Here is a 19,067-nt window from a genome sequence, read left to right on the forward strand (position 1 = left end):
GCCGGCGGCTGCGGACCGTGTCCAGAGCCGGTGGCTGCGGACCGTGTCCAGAGCCGGCGGCTGCGGACCATGTCCAGAGCCGGCGGCTGCGGACCGTGTCCAGAGCCGGCGGCTGCGGACCGTGTCCAGTGCCGGCGGCTGCGGACCGTGTCCAGTGCCGGCGGCTGCGGACCGTGTCCAGAGCCGGCGGCTGCGGACCGTGTCCAGAGCCGGCGGCTGCGGACCGTGTCCAGAGCCGGTGGCTGCGGACCGTGTCCAGAGCCGGTGGCTGCGGACCGTGTCCAGAGCCGGTGGCTGCGGACCGTGTCCAGAGCCGGTGGCTGCGGACCGTGTCCAGTGCCGGCGGCTGCGGACCGTGTCCAGAGCCGGTGGCTGCGGACCGTGTCCAGAGCCGGTGGCTGCGGACCGTGTCCAGAGCCGGTGGCTGCGGACCGTGTCCAGAGCCGGTGGCTGCGGACCGTGTCCAGAGCCGGTGGCTGCGGACCGTGTCCAGTGCCGGCGGCTGCGGACCGTGTCCAGTGCCGGCGGCTGCGGACCGTGTCCAGAGCCGGTGGCTGCGGACCGTGTCCAGAGCCGGCGGCTGCGGACCGTGTCCAGAGCGGGTGGCTGCGGACCGTGTCCAGAGCCGGGGGCTGCGGACCGTGTCCAGAGCCGGCGGCTGCGGACCGTGTCCAGAGCCGGCGGCTGCGGACCGTGTCCAGAGCCGGCGGCTGCGGACCGTGTCCAGAGCCGGCGGCTGCGAACCGTGTCCAGAGCCGGCGGCTGCGGACCGTGTCCAGTGCCGGCGGCTGCGGACCGTGTCCAGTGCCGGCGGCTGCGGACCGTGTCCAGAGCCGGCGGCTGCGGACCGTGTCCAGAGCCGGCGGCTGCGGACCGTGTCCAGAGCCGGCGGCTGCGGACCGTGTCCAGAGCCGGTGGCTGCGGACCGTGTCCAGAGCCGCCACGGTCGGGCATGAGCCGTGCTGCTGGACGGGGTGGCGGCTTCGACGAGGGCTGGGGGGACTGGTGCGGGGTGGGCGGGGGGGGGGACTATCTGGCAGGTGGGGTCCGCTCACGGCTGGTGCCATGTTGTACAACCGTTGCAGGTCACGGGCCCAGCAATTGTCCGGCCGTTTATTTTGTGGAGGCCGGGCGTTTTACGTGGCGTGGCTGCTGGCCCGTCACCGGTCACAGCATCGGTGAGGGGACGCCGCCGATTTTGAAATGCCACGGATCCTCCGCACCTAGCTTCAGAATTGGAGAATGTGGCCCTTGGCGAGTCATGTCTGTCCACCCCGATCCCACAGCCCCCCTGCTGGCCCACCCCCCCCCCCCCCCCCCGCTACTCCCCCCGGCCCTGACAGAACCCTTCCAGCCAGCAGCACAGCTGTCAGCAAACTACGGCGATGTTGGACACTTTCCGTACCCCCTCTCTCTCCCTCAGCAGCTACGGCACCTGTGAATCTCACCGCCAGGAATTCACTCCAGTGGAGACAGAGAATCGCGGAGATCCCAGAGAGATCGCGGTCAGGCCTCCGAATAATATGCCAACTGTACGTACAGAGCAGAACGCATTGACGCTGCTGTCGAGACAACAGAGAATTGCAATTTGGTGGGAAACCAGCCGCCGCCACGATTTCGGCATCAAAACCGATTCTCCGCCCGTTCGTGTTTCAGGATTTTGGCGTCAGCCGACGGAGAATTCCGCCCACCAGCTTTACACTCAGAAGTAATAGTATTAGCACTGAGCCACATAGCACAGAAAGAAAAGCATTGAATAGTGGGGAGAACAGATGTGAAATAATTCCATTTCTATTTTTTGATTCTTTGTTTTTTAGTTTTATGATTAACCATCATTGCTGTTTCCGAGCTGAAATCAAAATCGATCGACCTGGGAGAAATCTTCCAGTCGACAGTCAAAGAGTTAATGAACCTGTGGAAATGGAGCGTAACCATATGAGGAAGATTAGAATATATCTGTACGATACATAAACAACACGAGCAGCTGGTGTGGGGGAGGGGGGAGGCGCACAAAATACCACTGCAGTTGTTTTAAAAGGTCATCGGTAATGATTCTGAGGGCCACCTCGTTTGCTGGCTCTTAATGCAGCTCCAGTGCTTGTGTGTGTGTGTGTGTGAGCGTGTGTGTGTGTGTGTCTGAGAGTGTGTGAGAGTGTGTGTGTGAGTGAGCGTGTGTGTGTGTGTGTCTGAGAGTCTGTGAGAGTGTGTGTGAGTGAGTGTATGTGAGTGTGTGTGAATGTGTGTGTCTGAGAGTGTGTGAGTGTGTGTGAGTGAGTGTACGTGAGTGTGTGTGAGTGTGTGTGAGTCTCTCAGTGTGTCTGAGAGTGTATGTGTGTAAGTGTGTGTGAGTCTGTGTGTGAGTGAGTGTGAGTTTGTGTGTGTGTCTTGTGTGTGTTGCGTGTGTGTGTTGCGTGTGTGTGTGAGTGTGTTTGTGAGAGTGTGTGTGTGAGTATGTTTGTGAGTGTGTTTGTGAGAGTGTGTGTGTGAGTGTATGTGTGAGTGTGCATGTGTGTGTGTGCGTGAGTATGTATGTGAGTCAGTGTATGTGTGAGTGTGTGTATGTGCGTGTGTGTATGTGCGAGAGTACGTGTGTGTGTGGGTGTGTGGTGAGTGTGTGAGTGCGTGCATGTGAGTGTGTGTGAGTGTGTGTGAGTGAGTGTGTATGTGTAATGTGCGTGTGTGTGTGTAATGTGCGTGTGTGTATGTGCGAGAGTACGTGTGTGTGTGGGTGTGTGGTGAGTGTGTGAGTGCGTGCATGTGAGTGTGTGTGAGTGTGTGTGAGTGAGTGTGTGTGTAATGTGCGTGTGTGTGTGTAATGTGTGTGTGTGTCATGTGTGAGTGTTGCGTGTGTGTGTGTTGTGTGTGCGTGTGAGTGTGTGTAGTGTGTGTGAGTGTGTTGCATGTGAGTGTGTGTGTGTGTAGTGTGAGTGTGTGTGCGTGGTGCGTGTGGATGTGTGTGTTTGTGAGTGTGTGTGTGTGTCTGTGTGATATGAGTGTGTGAGTGTGTGTTGGGTGTGTGAGTGTGTGTGGGTGTGGTTTGGGTGTGTGTGTGTGGGTGAGTGTGTGTGTGTCTGTGTGATGTGAGTGTGTGTGGGTGAGTGTGTTTGTGAGAGTGTGTGTGTGAGTGTATGTGTGAGTGTGCATGTGTGTGTGTGCGTGAGTATGTATGTGAGTCAGTGTATGTGTGAGTGTGTGTATGTGCGTGTGTGTATGTGCGAGAGTACGTGTGTGAGTGCGTGTATGTGAGTGTGTGTGAGTGTGTGTGAGTGAGTGTGTGTGTGTGTAATGTGCGTGTGTGTGTGTAATGTGTGTGTGTGTCATGTGTGAGTGTTGCGTGTGTGTGTGTGTGTTGTGTGTGTGAGTGTGTGTAGTGTGTGTGAGTGTGTGTTGCATGTGAGTGTGTGTGTGTAGTGTGAGTGTGTGTGTGGTGTGTGTGTCTGTGTGATATGAGTGTGTGAGTGTGTGTTGGGTGTGTGAGTGTGTGTGGGTGTGGTTTGGGTGTGTGTGTGGGTGAGTGTGTGTGTGTCTGTGTGATGTGAGTGTGTGTGGGTGAGTGTGTGTGCGTGTATGTGTTGGGTGTGTGTGTGTGGGTGTGTGTGTGGGTGAGTGTGTGTGTGTCTGTGTGATGTGAGTGTGTGTTGGGTGTGAATGTGAGTGTGTGTGTGTGACTGTGAGAGTGTGTGTTGAGTGTGAGTGTGTGTGGTGTGCGTGTGTGGGTGTGTGTGTCTGTGTGGGTGAATGTGTGTGACTGTGTGTGTGTGGGTGAGTGTGTGAGTGTGTGTGTTGGGTGTGTGTGTGTGTGTGGGTGTGTGTGTTTGGTGTGTGTGTGTGGGTGTGTGTGTGTGGGTGAGTGTGGGTGTGTCTGTGTGATGTGAGTGTGTGTTGGGTGTGTGTATGGGTGAGTGTGTCTGTTGTGTGTGTGTGGGTGTGTGTGTGGGTGAGTGTGGGTGTGTCTGTGTGATGTGAGTGTGTGGGTGAGTGTGTGAGTGTGTGTGTTGGGTGTGTGTGTGTGTGGGTGTGTGTGTGGGTGAGTGTGGGTGTGTCTGTGTGATGTGAGTGTGTGGGTGAGTGTGTGAGTGTGTGTGTTGGGTGTGTGTGTGTGTGGGTGTGTGTGTGGGTGAGTGTGGGTGTGTCTGTGTGATGTGAATGTGTGCTGGGTGTGAGTGTGTGTGTGAGTGTGTGTGGGTGAGTGTGTGCGGTTGGCTCCATAGGTCTGTATTGGATTTGTTCAACATGAACCCATGGGCTCTTGTGTCACATTTAGCAGGTGTGCTGGTCTCTCTCTGATCAATGTGCTGGTCTCTCTCTGATCAATGTGCTGGTCTCTCTCTGATCAATGTGCTGGTCTCTCTCTGATCAATGTGCTGGTCTCTCTCTGATCAATGTGCTGATCAATGTGCTGGTCTCTCTCTGATCAATGTGCTGATCAATGTGCTGGTCTCTCTCTGATCAATGTGCTGGTCAATGTGCTGGTCTCTCTCTGATCAATGTGCTGGTCTCTCTCTGATCAATGTGCTGGTCTCTCTCTGATCAATGTGCTGGTCTCTCTCTGATCAACGTGCTGGTCAATGTGCTGGTCTCTCTCTGATCAATGTGCTGGTCTCTCTCTGATCAATGTGCTGGTCTCTCTCTGATCAATGTGCTGGTCAATGTGCTGGTCTCTCTCTGATCAATGTGCTGGTCTCTCTCTGATCAATGTGCTGGTCAATGTGCTGGTCTCTCTCTGATCAATGTGCTGGTCAATGTGCTGGTCTCTCTCTGATCAATGTGCTGGTCTCTCTCTGATCAATGTGCTGGTCTCTCTCTGATCAATGTGCTGGTCTCTCTCTGATCAATGTGCTGGTCTCTCTCTGATCAATGTGCTGGTCAATGTGCTGGTCTCTCTCTGATCAATGTGCTGGTCAATGTGCTGATCAATGTGCTGGTCTCTCTCTGATCAATGTGCTGGTCTCTCTCTGATCAATGTGCTGGTCAATGTGCTGGTCTCTCTCTGATCAATGTGCTGGTCAATGTGCTGATCAATGTGCTGGTCTCTCTCTGATCAATGTGCTGGTCTCTCTCTGATCAATGTGCTGGTCAATGTGCTGGTCTCTCTCTGATCAATGTGCTGGTCTCTCTCTGATCAATGTGCTGGTCTCTCTCTGATCAATGTGCTGGTCTCTCTCTGATCAATGTGCTGGTCTCTCTCTGATCAATGTGCTGGTCTCTCTCTGATCAATGTGCTGATCAATGTGCTGGTCTCTCTCTGATCAATGTGCTGGTCAATGTGCTGGTCTCTCTCTGATCAATGTGCTGGTCTCTCTCTGATCAATGTGCTGGTCTCTCTCTGATCAATGTGCTGGTCTCTCTCTGATCAATGTGCTGATCAATGTGCTGGTCTCTCTCTGATCAATGTGCTGGTCAATGTGCTGGTCTCTCTCTGATCAATGTGCTGGTCTCTCTCTGATCAATGTGCTGGTCTCTCTCTGATCAATGTGCTGGTCTCTTTCTGATCAATGTGCTGATCAATGTGCTGGTCTCTCTCTGATCAATGTGCTGGTCTCTCTCTGATCAATGTGCTGGTCTCTCTCTGATCAATGTGCTGGTCTCTTTCTGATCAATGTGCTGATCAATGTGCTGGTCTCTCTCTGATCAATGTGCTGGTCTCTCTCTGATCAATGTGCTGGTCTCTCTCTGATCAATGTGCTGGTCTCTCTCTGATCAATGTGCTGATCAATATGATGGTCTCTCTCTGATCAATGTGCTGGTCTCTCTCTGATCAATGTGCTGGTCTCTCTCTGATCAATGTGCTGATCAATATGATGGTCTCTCTCTGATCAATGTGCTGGTCTCTCTCTGATCAATGTGCTGGTCTCTCTCTGATCAATGTGCTGGTCTCTCTCTGATCAATGTGCTGGTCTCTCTCTGATCAATGTGCTGATCAATGTGCTGGTCTCTCTCTGATCAATGTGCTGGTCTCCCTCTGATCAAAGTGCTGGTCTCTCTCTGATCAATGTGCTGGTCTCTCTCTGATCAATATGCTGGTCTCTCTCTGATCAATGTGCTGGTCAATGTGCTGGTCTCTCTCTGATCAATGTGCTGGTCTCTCTCTGATCAATGTGCTGGTCAATGTGCTGGTCTCTCTCTGATCAATGTGCTGGTCTCTCTCTGATCAATGTGCTGATCAATGTGCTGGTCTCTCTCTGATCAATGTGCTGGTCTCTCTCTGATCAATGTGCTGATCAATGTGCTGGTCTCTCTCTGATCAATGTGCTGGTCTCTCTCTGATCAATGTGCTGGTCTCTCTCTGATCAATGTGCTGGTCTCTCTCTGATCAATGTGCTGATCAATATGATGGTCTCTCTCTGATCAATGTGCTGGTCTCTCTCTGATCAATGTGCTGGTCTCTCTCTGATCAATGTGCTGATCAATATGATGGTCTCTCTCTGATCAATGTGCTGGTCTCTCTCTGATCAATGTGCTGGTCTCTCTCTGATCAATGTGCTGGTCTCTCTCTGATCAATGTGCTGGTCTCTCTCTGATCAATGTGCTGGTCTCTCTCTGATCAATGTGCTGATCAATGTGCTGGTCTCTCTCTGATCAATGTGCTGGTCTCCCTCTGATCAAAGTGCTGGTCTCTCTCTGATCAATGTGCTGGTCTCTCTCTGATCAATGTGCTGGTCTCTCTCTGATCAATGTGCTGGTCTCTCTCTGATCAATGTGCTGGTCTCTCTCTGATCAATGTGCTGATCAATGTGCTGGTCTCTCTCTGATCAATGTGCTGGTCTCTCTCTGATCAATGTGCTGGTCTCTCTCTGATCAATGTGCTGATCAATGTGCTGGTCTCTCTCTGATCAATGTGCTGATCAATGTGCTGGTCTCTCTCTGATCAATGTGCTGGTCAATGTGCTGGTCTCTCTCTGATCAATGTGCTGGTCTCTCTCTGATCAATGTGCTGGTCTCTCTCTGGTCAATGTGCTGGTCTCTCTCTGATCAATGTGCTGGTCTCTCTCTGATCAATGTGCTGGTCTCTCTCTGATCAATGTGCTGGTCTCTCTCTGATCAATGTGCTGGTCAATGTGCTGGTCTCTCTCTGATCAATGTGCTGGTCTCTCTCTGATCAATGTGCTGGTCTCTCTCTGATCAATGTGCTGATCAATGTGCTGGTCTCTCTCTGATCAATGTGCTGGTCTCTCTCTGATCAATGTGCTGGTCTCTCTCTGATCAATGTGCTGGTCTCTTTCTGATCAATGTGCTGGTCAATGTGCTGGTCTCTCTCTGATCAATGTGCTGGTCTCTCTCTGATCAATGTGCTGGTCTCTCTCTGATCAATGTGCTGGTCTCTTTCTGATCAATGTGCTGGTCTCTCTCTGATCAATGTGCTGGTCTCTCTCTGATCAATGTGCTGGTCTCTCTCTGATCAATGTGCTGGTCTCTCTCTGATCAATGTGCTGGTCTCTTTCTGATCAATGTGCTGGTCTCTCTCTGATCAATATGCTTGTCTCTCTCTGATCAATGTGCTGATCAATGTGCTGGTCTCTCTCTGATCAATGTGCTGGTCTCTCTCTGATCAATGTGCTGGTCTCTCTCTGATCAATGTGCTGGTCTCTCTCTGATCAATGTGCTGGTCAATGTGCTGGTCTCTCTCTGATCAATGTGCTGATCAATGTGCTGGTCTCTCTCTGATCAATGTGCTGGTCTCTCTCTGATCAATGTGCTGGTCTCTCTCTGATCAATGTGCTGGTCTCTCTCTGATCAATGTGCTGATCAATGTGCTGGTCTCTCTCTGATCAATGTGCTGGTTGTGATGATATGATCTGCATACTCGTCTGCCATTGGGCCAGAACATCGGCTTACCATTGGCCCTGGTCGGTCATGTGCCTCTCGACCGATTGGCCGAGAGGCTGAGTTAACCACGCCTCTATCAACGAGGTATAAATGCTCAGAAGCCTGACGATTGTCCCTTTCCACTGTAGACGATCGCCAGGCTGTGTTCTAGTTAATTAAAGCGTGACATTGGTAAATCACTCGCCTCGCGTGCAATCGATGGTGCATCAATTTAATTAACTACAACTTTGAAGATGGAGTTCCGCATCAAGCCCGAATGCCTCCGCATCAGCCCGCAAACTCCGAACTCTACAGAACTTTTCAAACTCTGGCTGACTTGCCTCGAAGGGTTCCTGGCATCTACAACCACCCCCCCCCCACCGGGGCACAGAAGCTGCACGTCCTCCACTCCAGCGTGGGTATTGCCGCTTACTCAATAATCGAAGACGAAACAGATTATGATGACGCTATACGGAAGCTAAAAGGACAATTCCTCAAACCGATCAACAGGGTATTCGCTCGACATCTGCTGGCCACCAGAAAGCAGGTCCCCGGTGAGTCTCTAGACCAATACGCCCGGGCCCTCTGTGCCCTGGGGAGAGGTTGCGCCTGTGAAGCGGTGTCCGCTACAGAGCACATGGAGCTACTCGTCAGAGACGCTTACGTGGCTGGGATGCTGTCTCCCGTGATCCGCCAGCGGATGCTGGAAAGAGGCGAACTCAGTTTAACGGAGACACTGACTCTCTCCGCCTCCCTGGAGGTCGCAGATCTAAGCGCTCGCACCTATGACCCTGGCCAGGCCGCCTCCTGGCACGCTTCCCACCAGCTACCCACCGCTCCCGGCCTCCCTCAGGCTTGTGCCGCGGGGCGCCCCGATAAATCCGCGGGGCCCCGCTGCTACTTTTGTGGGTACGCTAAGCACCCTCGCTCGCGCTGCCCAGCCCGCTCCGCCCTCTGTAAGAGCTGCGGGAAGAAGGGCCACTACTCCACGGTCTGCCAGGCCAAATCGCTGGCTGCAGCGTTTCTGGAAGCTGCACAGCACTCTCCCCCCCTCCCCCAGGCCTCTGCGAACGGCCTGTGTGCCTCTCTCTCTCCCCCAGGGCCCCTCCAGCCGCTCCCGACTCGCGCCCCGCCGGCCGACATGCGCACCTCCCCGGCCCCTCCAGGCCTCTGCCTGCCCGCCGCGCACGTTTCTCCCCCCCGCCCCCGGGCCCCGGCGCCCGACCGGCTCGCCTCTCCGGGCCTCCCTGGTCCCTGCCTGCCCGCAGCGGCCCTGCTTCCCCCGCTCCCGGACCCCAGCTCCCCCCACCCCCGGGCCCCGGCGCCCGACCGGCTCGCCTCTCCGGGCCCCCCCGGTCCCTGCCTGCCCGCAACACGACTCGGCTCCCCCCCGCCCCCGGCCCCCCGCACCCGGCCCGCGCGCCTTACCTCCGCCCACAGCTGATGCACCTAGCCGGCGTCCTGGAGCCGGCTTCCGCATCCCCACAGCTGATGCACCTAGCCGGCGTCCTGGAGCCGGCTTGTGCATCCCCGCAGCTGATGCTTGTTACTCACCTCTTGGAGCCGGCCTGCGCGCCTCTCCGCTCACAGCGCCGGCAACGCTAGCTCCGCCTCCAGCGGCCACGAGGGCTTCTTGGGCGCCGCCATCTTGGGGTGCTGACCCCACGTGCGGGTCCTGGGCGCCGCCATCATGGGGCCCCGACCCCACGTGCGGGTCCTGGGCGCCGCCATCTTGGGGAACAGACCTCACCTGGCCACCGGCTTCCACATCTGCCACGCAAGGTCCCTCCAGCATGGAATCGGACAGCGACGACGGATTTTCTCCACGGCTCGCGGCCGTTCACCCCACATATGGATCCTGGCCACCGACTTCCACATCTGCCACGCAAGGTCCCTCCAGCATGGAATCGGACAGCGACGACAGATTTTCTCCACGGCTCGCGGCCGTTCAACTCGACCAGTCTCATCCACGCACGCTCGCCAAAACGACTACGCTGATCCACCTCAACGGCCACAAGACGGACTGCCTGCTGGACTCCGGGAGCACGGAAAGCTTCGTTCACCCTGACACGGTAAGACGCTGCGCGCTCCCTGTCCATCCCGTAACACGCAAAATCGGTTTAGCCTCAGGTTCGCACTCCGTCCACATCACCGGGTGCTGCATCGCGGACCTCACGGTCCAAGGGAAGGTTTTTAAAAATTATAAATTCCTTGTCCTCCCTGACCTTTGCGCACCGGCACTCCTAGGACTGGACTTCCAGTGCAACCTGCAGAGCTTGACTTTTCAATTCAGCGGCCCTATACCCCCCCTCACTGTCTGCAGCCTCACGTCCCTCAAAGTAGACCCTCCCTCCCTGTTTGCTAACCTCACCCCCGATTGCAAACCCGTCGCCACACGGAGCAGACGGTACAGCGCCCAGGACCGATCCTTCATCAGGTCCGAGGTCCAGAGGTTGCTGACGGAAGGGGTCATCGAGGCCAGCAACAGTCCCTGGCGAGCCCAAGTGCTGGTGGTCCGGACGGGGGAGAAAAACCGGATGGTCATCGATTATAGCCAAACCATCAATCGGTTTACGCAACTGGACGCGTATCCTCTCCCCCGTATCTCTACCATGGTAAACGAGATCGCGAGATACAAGGTCTTCTCAACTGTGGACCTTAAGTCCGCTTACCACCAGCTCCCCATCCGCGCGAGTGACCGACTGTACACCGCGTTCGAGGCTGACGGGCGCCTCTACCACTTCCTTAGGGTTCCGTTTGGTGTCACGAATGGGGTCTCGGTCTTCCAAAGGGAGATGGACCGAATGGTCGACAAGTACGGATTACAGGCTACCTTCCCGTACCTTGATAATGTCACCATCTGCGGCCACGACCAGCAGGACCATGACGCCAACCTCCAGAAATTCCTCCAAACCGCAAAACTCCTTAACCTCACGTACAATAAGGATAAATGCGTGTTTAGCACCGACCGCCTAGCCATCCTCGGCTACGTAGTGCGTAACGGAGTGATAGGCCCCGATCCCGAACGCATGCGCCCCCTGATGGAACTCCCTCTCCCCAATACCCCCAAATCTCTCAAACGCTGCCTGGGGTTTTTCGCATACTACGCCCAATGGGTTCCCAACTACGCGGACAAGGCCCGTCCCCTCATGCAAACCACGACCTTCCCACCGTCGACGGAGGCCTGTCAGGCCTTTAGCCGCATCAAAGCGGACATCGCAAAGGCCACGATGCGCGCCATCGACGAGGCCCTCCCCTTCCAGGTCGAGAGCGACGCATCTGAAGTAGCTCTGGCGGCCACCCTGAACCAAGCGGGCAGACCCGTGGCCTTCTTCTCCAGAACCCTCCAGGCTTCCGAACTCCGCCACCCCGCTGTGGAAAAGGAAGCCCAGGCCATAGTCGAAGCCGTGCGACATTGGAGGCACTATTTGGCCGGCAGGAGGTTTACCCTCCTCACAGACCAACGGTCAGTAGCCTTCATGTTTGATAATGCACAAAGGGGCAAGATCAAAAATGACAAGATTTTACGGTGGCGGATCGAGTTGTCCACGTACAACTATGATATCTTGTATCGTCCTGGGAAGCTCAATGAGCCTCCTGATGCCCTGTCCCGCGGTACCTGCGCCAGCGCGCAGATAGACCGCCTCCGCTCCCTCCACGCAGACCTCTGCCATCCAGGGGTGACCCGCCTACACCACTTCATTAAGGCCCGCAACCTGCCCTACTCTATCGAGGAAGTCAGGTCAGTAACCCGTGACTGCCACATCTGCGCCGAGTGCAAACCGCACCTCTACCGCCCCGAGCGCGCACACCTGATCAAAGCATCCCGCCCCTTTGAACGTCTCAGCATTGACTTCAAGGGGCCCCTTCCCTCTAACAACCGCAACATTTACTTCCTGGCGGTTGTCGACGAACACTCCCACTTCCCCTTTGCCATTCCCTGTCCCGACATGACCACATCAACCGTCATTAAGGCCCTCCTCTCCATCTTCTCGCTGTTTGGCTACCCCGAGTACATTCACAGCGACCGGGGGTCCTCATTTATGAGCGACGAGCTGCGTCAATTCCTGCTCGACAGGGGCATCGCCTCTAGCAGGACGACCAGCTATAACCCTCGGGGTAACGGACAGGTCGAGCGGGAGAATGGTACCATCTGGAAGACCATACTACTGGCCCTCCGGTCTAGAAATCTCCCTATTTCCCGATGGCAAGAGGTGCTCCCCGATGCGCTGCACTCTATCCGCTCACTGCTCTGTACTGCTACTAATCAGACACCTCATGAACGTCTTCTTGTTTTCCCCAGGAAGTTGTCCTCCGGATCCCCTCTCCCGACGTGGCTGGTCACCCCCGGACCCATCTTGCTCCGGAAGCATGTGCGGGTGCACAAGTCCGATCCGTTGGTGGAGCATGTCCAGTTACTCCACGCTAACCCGCAGTACGCGTATGTGGAGCACCCCGACGGTCGGCAGGACACGGTCTCCCTCCGGGACCTGGCACCCGCCGGCGTGCAGCCCCCCCCCACCACAGACCCCCCCTCCCCTTTTTCACCCCAGCACCCCACTCAGCTTCCCCATCCCTCATCCATGGCGTCTCCGCGGCCAGCTCAGGTGACGGAGACTACTCGAGGTCTATCACTCCCGGACTCCAGGACATCAGCAGGACCATCAGCCGATCCGACGACACCTCCTCCACTACGGCGCTCGGCCAGGACGTCAAGGACCACCAAACGACTGATCGAATCCTTCTAGAGTTCTACGGTCCCATGGACTTCCTTTTCTAAATATTGTTATGTCTGGGCCAGTGGCAAGCCTCCAAATTCGACAAGGGTACGGAGAGAAAATTATTCTCCCGACGGCTACTCATATCATCAGTTCTTCCCCCCCCCCCCCCCCACCCCGGGTCTCGTTCACCCCCCCCCGCCTTCCTTCTCCGTAAGGGGTGAATGTGATGATATGATCTGCATACTCGTCTGCCATTGGGCCAGAACGTCGGCTTACCATTGGCCCTGGTCAGTCATGTGCCTCTCGACCAATTGGCCGAGAGGCTGAGTTAACCACGCCTCTATCAACAAGGTATAAATGCTCAAAAGCCTGACGATCGTCCCTTTCCACTGTAGACGATCGCCAGGCTGTGTTCTAGTTAATTAAAGCCTGACATTGGTAAATCACTCGCCTCGCGTGCAATCGATGGTGCATCACTGGTCTCTCTCTGATCAATGTGCTGGTCTCTCTCTGATCAATGTGCTGATCAATGTGCTAGTCTCTCTCTGATCAATGTGCTGGTCTCTCTCTGATCAATGTGCTGGTCTCTCTCTGATCAATGTGCTGGTCTCTCTCTGATCAATGTGCTGATCAATATGCTGGTCTCTCTCTGATCAATGTGCTGATCAATGTGCTGGTCTCTCTCTGATCAATGTGCTGGTCTCTTTCTGATCAATGTGCTGGTCTCTCTCTGATCAATGTGCTGGTCTCTCTCTGATCAATGTGCTGGTCTCTCTCTGATCAATGTGCTGGTCTCTCTCTGATCAATGTACTGATCAATGTGCTGGTCTCTCTCTGATCAATGTGCTGGTCTCTCTCTGATCAATGTGCTGGTCTCTCTCTGATCAATGTGCTGGTCTCTCTCTGATCAATGTGCTGGTCTCTCTCTGATCAATGTGCTGGTCTCCCTCTGATCAATGTGCTGGTCTCTCTCTGATCAATATGCTGGTCTCTCTCTGATCAATGTGCTGATCAATGTGCTGGTCTCTCTCTGATCAATGTGCTGGTCTCTCTCTGATCAATGTGCTGGTCAATGTGCTGGTCTCTCTCTGATCAATGTGCTGATCAATGTGCTGGTCTCTCTCTGATCAATGTGCTGGTCTCTCTCTGATCAATGTGCTGATCAATATGCTGGTCTCTCTCTGATCAATGTGCTGGTCTCTCTCTGATCAATGTACTGATCAATGTGCTGGTCTCTCTCTGATCAATGTGCTGATCAATGTGCTGGTCTCTCTCTGATCAATGTGCTGGTCTCTCTCTGATCAATGTGCTGGTCTCTCTCTGATCAATGTGCTGGTCAATGTGCTGGTCTCTCTCTGATCAATGTGCTGGTCTCTCTCTGATCAATGTGCTGATCAATGTGCTGGTCTCTCTCTGATCAATGTGCTGGTCTCTCTCTGATCAATGTGCTGGTCTCTCTCTGATCAATGTGCTGGTCTCTCTCTGATCAATGTGCTGGTCTCTCTCTGATCAATGTGCTGGTCTCTCTCTGATCAATGTGCTGGTCTCTCTCTGATCAATGTGCTGGTCAATGTGCTGGTCTCTCTCTGATCAATGTGCTGGTCTCTCTCTGATCAATGTGCTGATCAATGTGCTGATCAATGTGCTGGTCTCTCTCTGATCAATGTGCTGATCAATATGCTGGTCTCTCTCTGATCAATGTGCTGATCAATGTGCTGGTCTCTCTCTGATCAATGTGCTGATCAATGTGCTGGTCTCTCTCTGATCAATGTGCTGGTCTCTCTCTGATCAATGTGCTGATCAATGTGCTGGTCTCTCTCTGATCAATGTGCTGGTCTCTCTCTGATCAATGTGCTGGTCAATGTGCTGGTCTCTCTCTGATCAATGTGCTGGTCTCTCTCTGATCAATGTGCTGATCAATGTGCTGATCAATGTGCTGGTCTCTCTCTGATCAATGTGCTGATCAATATGCTGGTCTCTCTCTGATCAATGTGCTGATCAATGTGCTGGTCTCTCTCTGATCAATGTGCTGATCAATGTGCTGGTCTCTCTCTGATCAATGTGCTGGTCTCTCTCTGATCAATGTGCTGATCAATGTGCTGGTCTCTCTCTGATCAATGTGCTGGTCTCTCTCTGATCAATGTGCTGGTCTCTCTCTGATCAATGTGCTGGTCTCTCTCTGATCAATGTGCTGGTCTCTCTCTGGTCAATGTGCTGGTCTCTCTCTGATCAATGTGCTGGTCTCTCTCTGATCAATGTGCTGGTCTCTCTCTGGTCAATGTGCTGGTCTCTCTCTGATCAATGTGCTGGTCTCTCTCTGATCAATGTGCTGATCAATGTGCTGGTCTCTCTCTGATCAATGTGCTGGTCTCTCTCTGATCAATGTGCTGATCAATGTGCTGGTCTCTCTCTGATCAATGTGCTGGTCTCTCTCTGGTCAATGTGCTGGTCTCTCTCTGATCAATGTGCTGGTCTCTCTCTGATCAATGTGCTGATCAATGTGCTGGTCTCTCTCTGATCAATGTGCTGGTCTCTCTCTGATCAATGTGCTGATCAATGTGCTGGTCTCTCTCTGATCAATGTGCTGGTCTCTCTCTGATCAATGTGCTGGTCTCTCTCTGATCAATGTGCTGGTCTCTCTCTGATCAATGTGCTGATCAATGTGCTGGTCTCTCTCTGATCAATGTGCTGGTCTCTCTCTGATCAATGTGCTGGTCTCTCTCTGGTCAATGTGCTGATCAATGTGCTGGTCTCTCTCTGATCAATGTGCTGGTCTCTCTCTGATCAATGTGCTGGTCTCTCTCTGATCAATGTGCTGGTCTCTCTCTGATCAATGTGCTGATCAATGTGCTGGTCTCTCTCTGATCAATGTGCTGATCAATGTGCTGGTCTCTCTCTGATCAATGTGCTGGTCAATGTGCTGGTCTCCCTCTGATCAATGTGCTGGTCTCTCTCTGATCAATGTGCTGGTCTCTCTCTGATCAATGTGCTGGTCTCTCTCTGATCAATGTGCTGATCAATGTGCTGATCAATGTGCTGGTCTCTCTCTGATCAATGTGCTGGTCTCTCTCTGATCAATGTGCTGATCAATGTGCTGATCAATGTGCTGGTCTCTCTCTGATCAATGTGCTGGTCAATGTGCTGGTCTCCCTCTGATCAATGTGCTGGTCTCTCTCTGATCAATGTGCTGGTCTCTCTCTGGTCAATGTGCTGGTCTCTCTCTGATCAATGTGCTGGTCTCTCTCTGATCAATGTGCTGGTCAATGTGCTGGTCTCCCTCTGATCAATGTGCTGGTCTCTCTCTGATCAATGTGCTGGTCTCTCTCTGGTCAATGTGCTGGTCTCTCTCTGATCAATGTGCTGGTCTCTCTCTGATCAATGTGCTGATCAATGTGCTGGTCTCTCTCTGATCAATGTGCTGGTCTCTCTCTGATCAATGTGCTGGTCTCTCTCTGATCAATGTGCTGATCAATGTGCTGGTCTCTCTCTGATCAATGTGCTGATCAATGTGCTGGTCTCTCTCTGATCAATGTGCTGGTCTCTCTCTGATCAATGTGCTGGTCTCTCTCTGATCAATGTGCTGGTCTCTCTCTGATCAATGTGCTGATCAATGTGCTGGTCTCTCTCTGATCAATGTGCTGATCAATGTGCTGGTCTCTCTCTGGTCAATGTGCTGGTCAATGTGCTGGTCTCTCTCTGATCAATATGCTGGTCTCTCTCTGATCAATGTGCTGGTCTCTCTCTGATCAATGTGCTGGTCTCTCTCTGATCAATGTGCTGGTCTCTCTCTGATCAATGTGCTGATCAATGTGCTGATCAATGTGCTGGTCTCTCTCTGATCAATGTGCTGGTCTCTCTCTGATCAATGTGCTGGTCTCTCTCTGATCAATGTGCTGGTCTCTCTCTGATCAATGTGCTGATCAATGTGCTGGTCTCTCTCTGATCAATGTGCTGGTCTCTCTCTGATCAATGTGCTGATCAATGTGCTGGTCTCTCTCTGATCAATGTGCTGATCAATGTGCTGGTCTCTCTCTGATCAACGTGCTGGTCTCCCTCTGATCAATGTGCTGGTCTCTCTCTGATCAATGTGCTGGTCTCTCTCTGATCAATGTGCTGATCAATGTGCTGGTCTCTCTCTGATCAATGTGCTGGTCTCTCTCTGATCAATGTGCTGATCAATATGCTGATCTCTCTCTGATCAATGTGCTGGTCTCTCTCTGATCAATGTGCTGGTCTCTCTCTGATCAATGTGCTGGTCAATGTGCTGGCCTCTCTCTGATCAATGTGCTGATCAAAATGCTGATCTCTCTCTGATCAATATGCTGGTCTCTCTCTGATCAATGTGCTGGTCTCTCTCTGATCAATGTGCTGGTCTCTCTCTGATCAATGTGCTGATCAATGTGCTGGTCTCTCTCTGATCAATGTGCTGGTCTCTCTCTGATCAATGTGCTGGTCTCTCTCTGATCAATGTGCTGATCAATGTGCTGGTCTCTCTCTGATCAATGTGCTGATCAATATGCTGGTCTCTCTCTGATCAATGTGCTGATCAATGTGCTGGTCTCTCTCTGATCAATGTGCTGGTCTCTCTCTGATCAATGTGCTGGTCTCTCTCTGATCAATGTGCTGGTCTCTCTCTGATCAATGTGCTGATCAATGTGCTGGTCTCTCTCTGATCAATGTGCTGATCAATGTGCTGGTCTCTCTCTGATCAATGTGCTGGTCTCTCTCTGATCAATGTGCTGGTCTCTCTGATCAATGTGCTGGTCTCTCTCTGATCAATGTGCTGGTCTCTCTCTGATCAATGTGCTGATCAATATGCTGGTCTCTCTCTGATCAATGTGCTGGTCTCTCTCTGATCAATGTGCTGGTCTCTCTCTGATCAATGTGCTGATCAATGTGCTGGTCTCTCTCTGATCAATGTGCTGGTCTCTCTCTGATCAATGTGCTGGTCTCTCTCTGATCAATGTGCTGGTCTCTCTCTGATCAATGTGCTGGTCTCTCTCTGATCAATGTGCTGGTCTCTCTCTGATCAATGTGCTGATCAATGTGCTGGTCTCTCTCTGATCAATGTGCTGGTCAATGTGCTGGTCTCTCTCTGATCAATGTGCTGATCAATATGCTGGTCTCTCTCTGATCAATGTGCTGGTCTCTCTCTGATCAAAGTGCTGGTCTCTCTCTGATCAATGGAGCTGCATTCTTCCGCACGTTTCAGTGGCCATTGCAGCCTTTCGGCAAGCCGCAGCAATGTTCGGCTCCGGTCTGCCGATGGTATCAACATGACTGGAATCTGAGCAAACTTAAAGAATAGCCGGATTCGTCGACTGCTGATGTGACCCCTTCCGATCACCATATTCTGAAAAGCGACAGAGCAAGCATTGCGTGCGAGTGCTGGAGATCAGTGGGTGACACGGTAGCACAGTGGGTAGCACTGTTGCTTCACAGCACCAGGGTCCCAGGTTCGATTCCCGGCTTGGGTCACTGTCTGTGTGGAGTCTGTACGTTCTCCCCGTGTCTGCGTGGGTTTCCTCCGGGTGCTCCAGTTTCCTCCCACAAGTCCCGAAAGACGTGCTGTTAGGTGAATTGGATATTCTGAATTCTCCCTCAGTGTACCCGAACAGGCGCCGGAATGTGGCGACTAGGGGCTTTTCACTGTAACTTCATTGCAGAGTTAATGTAAGCCTACTTGTGACACTAATAAAGATTATTATTATTACAGAGTGAGCAGGTTGTGATGGCAATCAGCGTCTTTGCTGATCTGGCCAACCAAGCTGCCGTTTGTGGACAGTTAGCCGTTGCTTTAAATGAATACTTTTTGTCAGTATTCACTCAGGAAAAAGATAATATTGTGGAGGAGAATGCTGAGACCCAGGCTATTAGAATAGATGGCATTGAGGTGAGTAGGGAAGAAGTGTTGGCAATTCTGGACAAGGTGAAAATAGATAAGTCCCCGGGGCCTGATGGGATTTATCCTAGGATTCTCTGGGAAGCCAGGGAAGAGATTGCTGAGCCTTTGGCTTTGATTTTTAGGTCATCATTGGCTACAGGAATAGTGCCAGAGGACTGGAGGACAGCAAATGTGGTCCCTTTGTTCAAGAAGGGGAGTAGAGATAACCCCGGTAACTATAGGCTGGTGAGCCTAACATCTGTGGTGGGTAAAGTCTTGGAGAGGATTATAAAAGATACGATTTATAATCATCTAGATAGGAATAATATGATTAGGGATAGTCAGCATGGTTTTGTGAAGGGTAGGTCATGCCTCACAAACCTTATCGAGTTCTTTGAGAAGGTGACTGAACAGGTGGACGAGGGTAGAGCAGTTGATGTGGTGTATATGGATTTCAGTAAAGCGTTTGATAAGGTTCCCCACGGTCGGCTATTGCAGAAAATACGGAGGCTGGGGATTGAGGGTGATTTAGAGATGTGGATCAGAAATTGGCTAGTTGAAAGAAAACAGAGAGTGGTAGTTGATGGGAAATGTTCAGAATGGAGTTCAGTTACGAGTGGCGTACCACAAGGATCTGTTCTGGGGCCGTTGCTGTT

At 52.9% G+C, this 19,067-nt stretch overlaps 1 protein-coding gene across 2 annotated transcripts in view; it reads left to right on the top strand.

Moving 5' to 3' along the window:
- Positions 1-19,067, top strand: part of LOC119964420 (very-long-chain enoyl-CoA reductase-like) — a 146,429-nt gene that overhangs the window by 57,844 nt on the left and 69,518 nt on the right. Inside the window, exon 1 of one of the 2 annotated variants that reach the window (XM_038793870.1) lies at positions 4,128-4,267. The exons of the other annotated variant lie outside the window; for it this stretch is intronic. The gene's annotated coding sequence lies outside the window, so the exon portion shown is untranslated. Of the gene's footprint in view, positions 1-4,127; positions 4,268-19,067 lie in introns of those variants that run through there. 2 annotated transcript variants of the gene reach the window in all.

This window comes from Scyliorhinus canicula, chromosome 4 (genome assembly GCF_902713615.1).
Source record: "Scyliorhinus canicula chromosome 4, sScyCan1.1, whole genome shotgun sequence".
In the NCBI taxonomy this organism is placed as follows: domain Eukaryota; kingdom Metazoa; phylum Chordata; class Chondrichthyes; order Carcharhiniformes; family Scyliorhinidae; genus Scyliorhinus; species Scyliorhinus canicula.